The 8,922-nt window shown below is 38.1% G+C and overlaps 1 pseudogene; it reads right to left on the reverse strand.

The window, feature by feature from the left end:
* Nucleotides 1-1,493: 1,493 nt before the first annotated feature.
* On the reverse strand, nucleotides 1,494-1,636 carry LOC112821344 (U2 spliceosomal RNA; annotated as a pseudogene).
* Between the last annotated feature and the right edge of the window lie 7,286 nt (nucleotides 1,637-8,922).

Below are 8,922 nucleotides of genomic sequence, written 5' to 3' on the forward strand. Positions count from 1 at the left end.
CCCCTCTGAGTGGGGAGCCTGATGCAGGGCTTGATGCCGGGCTTGATCTCACGACCCTGAGATCATGACCAGAGGTGAAATCAAGAGTCCAATGCTTAATCAACTGAGCCACCCAGGCGCCCCTATTTTGTGTTTTCTACTAGAAACTTTATTGCTGTAGGTTATATTTTGTTCTATGATTCATTTCAAACTAATCTCATTGCATAGGGTGACACTGAAGTTTATTTTTGTTTTTCATATGGTTATCTGGTTTCCAGCACCATTTGTTAACAAGTCTTCCTTTCTTTATTGAATTATCTAGCCCTTTTTACTCAAAAATCAATTGACTCTATATGTGTGGTTTATTTCTGGATTCTGTTCTATTGGTATTTGCCTATCCTCATGTCAATACCACAATGTCTTGATTCACATAGCATTTTGTTCAGTACTGAAGCCAGGTATTCTAAGTCTTTCAACTTTATTCTATTTCAAAATTATTTTGGGATTTCCATAACAGTTTCAGGCCCAACTTGTCAATTTCTCTAAAAAAAACCTATTGTAATTTTGATAAAGATTGTATTTAATCCATAAATAAATATTGGAGAATCAATGTGTTAACATTGTCTTCCAATTCATAAACATACTATAGCTCTCCATTTTTTTTCTAATCTTCTTTAATTTCTTAACAACGTTTTATAGTTTCTATTGTAGAGGAATTGTATTTCTTTTATATATTTTTCCTAAGTATTCCATATTTTTGATACTATTGCAAATGGTATTTTTTATTTATTTCATTTAAATTTTGTTAAATTTATTTTTTTAAACCATTTATTGCTGGTATATTGAAATAGATTGCGTTTTGTATATTGACCTTGCTAAATTCACTCATTGGTTTTCATAGTTATTTTGTATATTCCATAGAATGTTCTACATATATATTCATATCATCTTCAAAGAATGACAGTTTTACCTTTTTATTTATGCCTTTTATCTGCACACCTTTTATTTCTTTTTCTTGCCTTATTGCATTGGCTGGAACCTTCAGCAAAATATTGAGTAGAAATGGTAAAGTGGATATCCTTAACTTGTTCCTGATCTAGGAGGAAATATCAGTAAGTATAATGTCAGCTATAGATTTTTAGAGATGCCTTTTAGCAGTTTGAGGAGGTTTCTTCTATTTCTAATTTTCTCAGCGTTATCATGAATAGGTGTTGATTTTTGTCAAAAAAAAACTTATGCATCAACTGAGATGATCATATACTTTCCCCCCTTCAGTCTTTAATTTCATTGACTAATTTTCTAATGTCAAACCAACCTTGCATTCCTTGAAAACCTCACGGGGTCATGATGTATTTTCCTTTTAAACGTATAGCTGGATTATTTTTCTAATATTTTGTTAGGAATTTTTAAGCTATGCTTATAAGGAATATTGTCTGTAGTTTTCTATTATTATGTGTTTGTCAGTATTTGGTATTGGGATTATGTTAGCTTCATAAAATGAGTTGGGAATTATTCCCTCCTCTATTTTTGAAAGAGCTTGTGTATTTCTTCCTTAAATAATGGTAGATTTTCCTCAGTAAAATCACTAGATCTCAAGTGTTTTTTTGTACAAAGATTGTTTTTACACTTGATCTTAGCCAAAAGGCTGAGAAGCGATACAGATATTTTTAAAAAATGAATTCAGTTACTTCAATCAACATAGGAATATTTATTTATTTATTTTGTTATATATTCTGATATCTATTTTGGTAAATTGTGTTACTCAAATTAATCTTCTATTTTATCTAATATTGACTTAAAGTTGTTTATAATGGTCTCTACTTTCTTTTGCATAATTGTAAGATCTGTAGACATGCCCCCTTTTTTTTCATTCCTAATGCTGAGAATAAGATTTTATCTGTTTTATTTGATCAATCTTGCCTGGAGCTTTATTAATCTTCTGAAAAAAAAATCATTGACTTTGTTATTTGTCAATTTTCTATTTTGTTGATTGCCATTCTCCTCTTCAATAATTTTTTTCTACTTTGGGTTTTATTTGTTCTTCTTTTCCAGTTTCTTAATATGGAGGCTTAGATCATTTATTCTATATCCTCCTTTTTTTTCTGAGAAATTTAAATGCATAACTTCCCTCTAAACACTTCTTTAGCTATATTGCACGAATTTTGATTTTTGTGTGCTCATTATCACTCGGTTCAAAATATTTTCTAATTTTCTCTGCGATTTCTCCTTTGACCATAGGCTATTTAAACATGTATTATTTAACTTCCAAATATTTGAAGTTTTTTCAAATATCTTATTGATTTTTATATTAATACCACTATTGTCATAAAATGTACTCTGTGTGATTTCAATCCTTTTAATTTTAATGAATCTTGTTTTATGGCTCAGCATATTTTTTCTATCTTGCTTAATGGCTCATGTACTGTTCAAAAGAATGTATATTCTGCTGTTGTTGGGAGTAGTGTTCAATAAATGTCAATTAGGTCAAGCTGGCTGATAGTGTTGTTCAAATCTTTAAAAACTTTACTGTCTTTTTTTCCTACTTTTTCAATCCATTACTGAGAAAGTGATGCTAAAATATTTAACCATGATTTTAGACTTGTCTTTTCCTCCCATTTCCCCCATCTTCTATCTGGTTTTGCTTCATATATTTTGAAGCTATTTTTTTCTCTCTGTCCCATCTTTTTTTTCCCCTTTTTTCTGTCATCTTTTGGGTGATTTTACTTATTTTTAAATACTCCACTTAAACTTCTGTATTGACCTTTAAGTTCTGCCTCTTTGTAAAACCTTAGTGATCTTTTTAAAATTATTTTAGATATTACAATATACATCTTTAAATTATGATAGTCTATCCTCAATAATATCTTCATAATCAGTGTAAGAACCTTTCAGCTGCGTAATTTCATTTAGACTCCTCCTATCCTCCGTGATATTGTTTTCTTATATTTTACATCTACTTATGTGATCAACTTCATAATCCATTGTTAGTCTTGCTTCGATCAATAATCTTTTAAAGGATTATATATATATATATATGTATATATATATATATATACCTCCATCAAACAGCTATATAAATATATATCATTGGGAGAGGGAGAAGGAGAAGCAAGCTTCCCACCGAGCAGGGAGCCCGATGCGGGGCTCGATCCCAGGACCCTGGGACCATGACCTGAGCCGAAGGCAGATGCTTAACGACTGAGCCACCCAGGCACCCCTCTGAAAACGTCTTTTATCTTACTTTAATTTGTGAAAGATATTTTTATAGAATTCAAGATTTACAGTTTTCTCCTTTCGAAGCTAAAATGCCATTCCATGCTCCCTGGGCTCCAAGTCAGCCTTCACTTATATTGTTTCTCCCCTACGTGTCTATGTGTCTATCTTTCTCTGGCCACTTTTAGGATTTGCTTTTCAGCAATTTGACTATGACATGCCTAGCTTTGGTTCAGTGCTCCCACCACTGTCTGGCAAACAGCATTTCCTGGCGATGGCAAACCCGGTCCACTCCTGCAGGACAGCAGTGGAAAAACTCTCTGGGCCTGTGACCTTGGGGTACTTGTTCAACTGGGATATTTTCAATTTCGTGGGTTCCTTGGCCATTAGTGCTTTGGATTTGTTTTATCGTTAGCATGGGAGAAGAGAGAAGGTCAGAAGTACTGGCATTGGTTTATGACTGTTCTACCAATAAATCATGATATGTCTCATCCTTCATCTTTTATTGCAAGTAAGAAACTCTAGCTTTTTTAAATAATTTTTTTAATTTAATAAATATTTATTGAGTGCTATTCAGAAACTTTTCTAGAGCTAGGGCTACAGTGATGACCAAAACCAGATATAAACTCTGACCTTGTGGAACTTTTACTCCAGAGAGGGAGACTGGCCTTAGCAGTCACCAAAAATGAATTGGAAAATGTCTTCTTTCATTTGTTGATGTCCTGGCCAGACTGAACTAATCTGATATTCTGTGGATCCCATATGAAGCCCTAAAGACGATTTACTCCGTTGCCATTATAAAAATTAAGGGCCACAGTCGAATGCATGTGTTCTCTAAAATTAGCATTGGTCTAAATTTTTAAACATTTCATTGCTATGCTTTATAACATGAATTCAAATCTGTAACAGGAAACTTACCATATTTCATTTAATCTAAGATACCGTCAATTGCAAAACCATTATTTTATATATTACTATGAAAGTAAAACTTTGTCAATTAAACTGATATGTCAACAAATTTAAGGTATAACCTGCTATCAGAGATACTGAAATGTGAACAAGATAGTTCAGTCCTCCCCAAAAAGAGGTCTCCGGATAAAAATCACCAGCATCACCTGGGAAATTGTTAGGAATGCAAATTATTCAGCCTTACCTCAGATCTGGGATGCACACAATCTGTGTTTAACCAACCCTTGAAGTTATTCTGATGCATGAGAAAGTTTCAGAATCATCAGAATAGTGCATCTTAGCATCTCTGCAATACAATATTTCAAAAAGCTTTTGTAGATTCATTCATTCAGCAAACACTTCCTGAAAACCTATTACATGCAAGGCATCAGTCTGGATACACAATACGGATACAGATTTGAACAGGACTATTGCCAACCAGAGTTTATAGTCTCAACGCAGGCCAAATATTGGTGAGGCTTTTAGGATGGAGGTGGCTTTTGAAACTGGGCCTTAAAGGAGGTGCAGGATTTTATATTTCAGAATGGAAGTAAATGAGAAGTAATGTTCCACAGAAGGTTTTTTTTCTTCCCAATACCCTACCTCCTATGCATATTCTTGAAAAAGTTACAAATTTAATTAGAAGGGCATATGATGAAGAAATATGTGTGATGATGATCATGCCAATCCTCTTTCTGGACTCTCTGGAGACATGTTCACCACTAGCACCCTGGTGCCAACAGAAATTCCAGTGAGTGCCGGTGGAAAAGGCAGCCTGAGCACGTCCTTTTACCAGCTTGTAATACCCATGATAGAAATGCTGTCAATAAGTGGACAAGGCCCCAGAGCAAATAGTTTTTATAGAAGCACAAAGTGAGAGAACCAAGAAGCCAAGAAACCAAGAAACCAAACAGTGGTAACAAGATTTCATTGTCACGGAGGGTCTTGAGCTAAGCTCACTCACACTGCACCAATTTTCTGGACACATAAACATTAGAAGTACAAAATGTTTGTGCTGAAGAGACAAGTTTAAAGTAACAAGGATATTGGGAAACTAATTTTTTCTAACCCCAACAACAGGGTGATGGCCAACTTGGACTATTGTGCAGTCCATAAATTAATTTAATGCCTTCCATTGTTTACAGCAGCAGAGTGCTATGTATCACTTTTGCACTACTCACACCTTTGTGTGGGAGAGGGACAGCCTTCGCACTCATTAGGGATGGCAAATAGCCTCAAACCACACAAATTCTCACCCAAGAAGTGTTTTAGCCACTTCTCTTCAACAGGAAGAGAGATGTTAGTGTGAGAACTGCAAAAGATGGCCGGAGATAGAACTGTTCCCAGGGGTTCCAAGAAAAGACCCACACGCGGACCTGTTTCCAGCTCCCGAGTTTTGGAGACAAAAGGAATGCTTCCTTCAGCCACAAGCACTTCCTGTTTTCCATTTCAGTTGGACATTAGCCTCTGATTCTCCACCTCTCATTTCTTTTGCCAGTGCGATAGACATATGTGATGTATTCTTTCCCCGACAGGCAGAGGATTCAAAATGGTAGGCTCTCAGGGATGCTGGAGGCTTTTGGAAGAACAGTCGCCATCATGTGTCTTCTCCTGACAAATCCTCCTGACACAGCAGTGGGATAGGGCCAACCTCTCCTACTCACTATTCCAACATGTGGGGAACTCTAAGGAATCCTTATGTTAGATAACAGAGTCACCAGGGACCCGAAGAGGTATGGGGGCAAACCAAACACAAGGCTTCTTGTCTGAAACTAAATCATGCTGTGAAAAGTCACAGATTCTATGTTTCTCTGCTTGTGGTGTCATTCTCAGCTCACTAAAAATAACTGTCCGAAGGCCAGTTGATGTTTTTGAGCTATAGGCGCCATACCACACAGAGATTACAGTCAGATGCCCTCACATTGCTTGCTTCTGCCCTGCTAAAATGCAGTGGGTAAGACAGCATAAGATTTCAACTTGGGCATACTATTGTTACCTTGGGGGAAACAGAGGCAAGCAGGGGTTTGCCATCTTAGTTTTGGATATTCATGGAAAAGTATATGTTCATAAAATACCCCAGCCAAACTGAATGCATTGCTTTTTTTTTTTTTTAATCATTGAGGCAATGATATTTCACGATGAAGAAATCAAATGTCTTATAAGGAAGGCATTATGAACAAGTATTACTTTGATTTGAAATTGGACTGGGGGCCTTACTTACAGGGCTTCTCTAGGTTTCCGTGGGGATAGTAGAAGAGAGTTGCCATAATTGGTTAAAAGCCTGGAATTTGCATTCAGATAGGCCTGGGCTTGAATCCCAGCTCTTCTGTTTACTTGGGACTTGGAAAAGTTGCTTCTCTTCATCTGTAGAATGGCGATGATAATGTCTAGCTTGAAGTGTTGTTAGATTTGTTCCCAAGGAGTGAGTATGTTAATGTTTGTAAGCACAGTACCTGGCATGTAGTACGTTCTCAAGGAAGAATATTTTTAAAATTCCCCACACCTGCAACATGGGCGCCCTCAGAGACGGAAGACCTCTGTTCCTAGTCAACAGGTAACAGGCTATAGAATCATCCTCCATATAGAGCTTACAGTGAGGAAGGAGTGGGAGAAGTAGGGTAGAGAGTTGGAAACAGAGTAGATAACACAGGGAATTCTCTGGGTGTCTGTTTCTCCATAATGTTGATGCAGGAAGTCAGGGCAAAGTTGGCCATCAGTGGGACCACAGAGGGGCAGATGCGTGACCACCACTGACAAGCTCCCAGTCACAAATCCCTGTTTGCCATGGAAGTGTCACTGAGTGGATGCTCTGTGAAGAAACTCTGAAGTCACTCTGAAGGCAAAAAGCAAGTCGAACAGCTGGTCACCGTGACAGGGAGGTAAGGGGGTGAGACCATGTGCTCACAAAGTAAGAATGAACACAAACTTTCCAAACCACTCATCTGTTTTGGATTTATAAAATTGGCATCTGAGCACATCATTTAGCACAACATTGCATGGCATTAACGTTTTCATATGGATCTTGAAAGTACATTGAAAAACTAATTGCAACGTGGGAAACCACTATTGGCTTTGGCTAGCTGACCATTCATTCTTCGTTACAAGAGCGACAGCTGACAATGGCACCTACTTTGCCCTTGTTTTCCACTCTCTAAGAGAGGACCATCACCATGCATTTCTCTGCCCAGAGAAGCATTATTCTGATCAGATGTATATTTCAGAATCACAAAATTTGGCATGCCCTTGAGCCATCTTATTCTTTTAGGCCCACAACTGGGTCACCAAGATCTCTGGGCCAATGCATTTCTTTTTCAGGTGAGAGTCCAGAATTGAGGATACAAGCATAATACACAGAAATAAACCAACCATGTGACTTTCGGGCATCTGATTTGGCCTATTAAGAGTAGACTCAAAAATAACTAGATGCTTAATTACACATCTAAATTTAGTCCATGAATTTGCATGTGTAAGTAATCAGGGAAGTATTTGCTTAGAAGTGTGTTCCATTTCCTCTGTTCACTCTAAATCAAATTACTGAGCAGCAGATCCGATTCTGAAATATTTTTTAAAAAATGTGTTCTAGAGCCCCACCACTTTAGGCTGCAATCCTGAAGGACCTCATAACTCAACTGGGTTAGACATAATGAGAATTCATTTTAAGGAGGCTGCCAATGGCATTCAAGGACATGGGCCAAACTAGGTCAAGTGACTTAAGATGCAAGTCCTTTTTCTCTTCACTGTCTACCTCAACAGGAACCAGATCTCATCTATACTGATTTTGCTTTCCTTTTGGCGACCATGGTAAGGACATTCAGTAGGCACACAGGAGGAGCATTATGAAGGACCAGGGACAGAGCCTGGTATGGTACTACCTATCTCTACTTATTCATTCTAGAAGGAGGCTTCATACACATGACAATATGCTGTGATAGATGCTCTTAATATAGGTGGGGCAGATTGAATTATTGTTTCCAATTTCTCACTTTCTTGTTGCATCAGTATCATACATTCACCCTTTCCAGGGTTTCATAGGTGGAGTGTACGTTCCTGGGCCTTGGTTCTGGGCTTAGCCATGCACCTTGCTTTGGTCAAGGGGACACAGGCAGGAGCTTGAAGTGGGCTTGCTCAGTGGGGCTTGAGTTTTTGAGTTTATGCATCGCCATGAGAGACACTTGCTCTGGTGGACCACAGCCCCTCAGAATGAGGCATGGAGCAAGGGCTCTGGCAGCCGTCCTGCAGATGGGGGAGGGGGAAATAAATCCTTTTTGTTGCATTCCACTGAGATTTTGTGACTGTTTATGTACATAGCAAAAGTTGACTGATAGACCAGGTCTAGTGTAGGCAAATCTACAAGAGGCTCCAAATCCAGCCTTGAAGATCCTGAGGAGGCTCCTGAGAGTTGGCAATGACCTAGTTGAGACCTGGGAGATACACTGTCTGTGTGGGTGGAGGAAGGTGAAGAGGGTTGATGGTGGGAGGTAGAAAAAAGAGTGGACAGAGGAATGGAGGTATAAGAGAACATGGCTGGTCCTCTGGGTTACAAGTGGGTTATCTTGGCCGGGGTGGGTGAAAGAGCCCATAACCCTGCTTAGGGCTCTCCTAATGGGAGAAGAGCCCCAATTTAGCAGCCTACTTGCAGGTGCTTCCATGGGACACCGACAACTGTACCATCACTGAGGATTTCTTTGCCACGAATTTCCTGTAGAGAAAATACTCAACGGAAAGCTTCTTGTCATTTTAAACTGTATCCATTTCCTATTATCCATTTTGAAAGTAAGGGTC

The sequence above is a fragment of the Callorhinus ursinus genome, unplaced genomic scaffold (assembly GCF_003265705.2).
Source record: "Callorhinus ursinus isolate GAN/ISIS: 27379988/994484 unplaced genomic scaffold, GSC_fseal_2.0 scaffold10, whole genome shotgun sequence".
NCBI classification, from domain to species: Eukaryota; Metazoa; Chordata; class Mammalia; order Carnivora; family Otariidae; genus Callorhinus; species Callorhinus ursinus.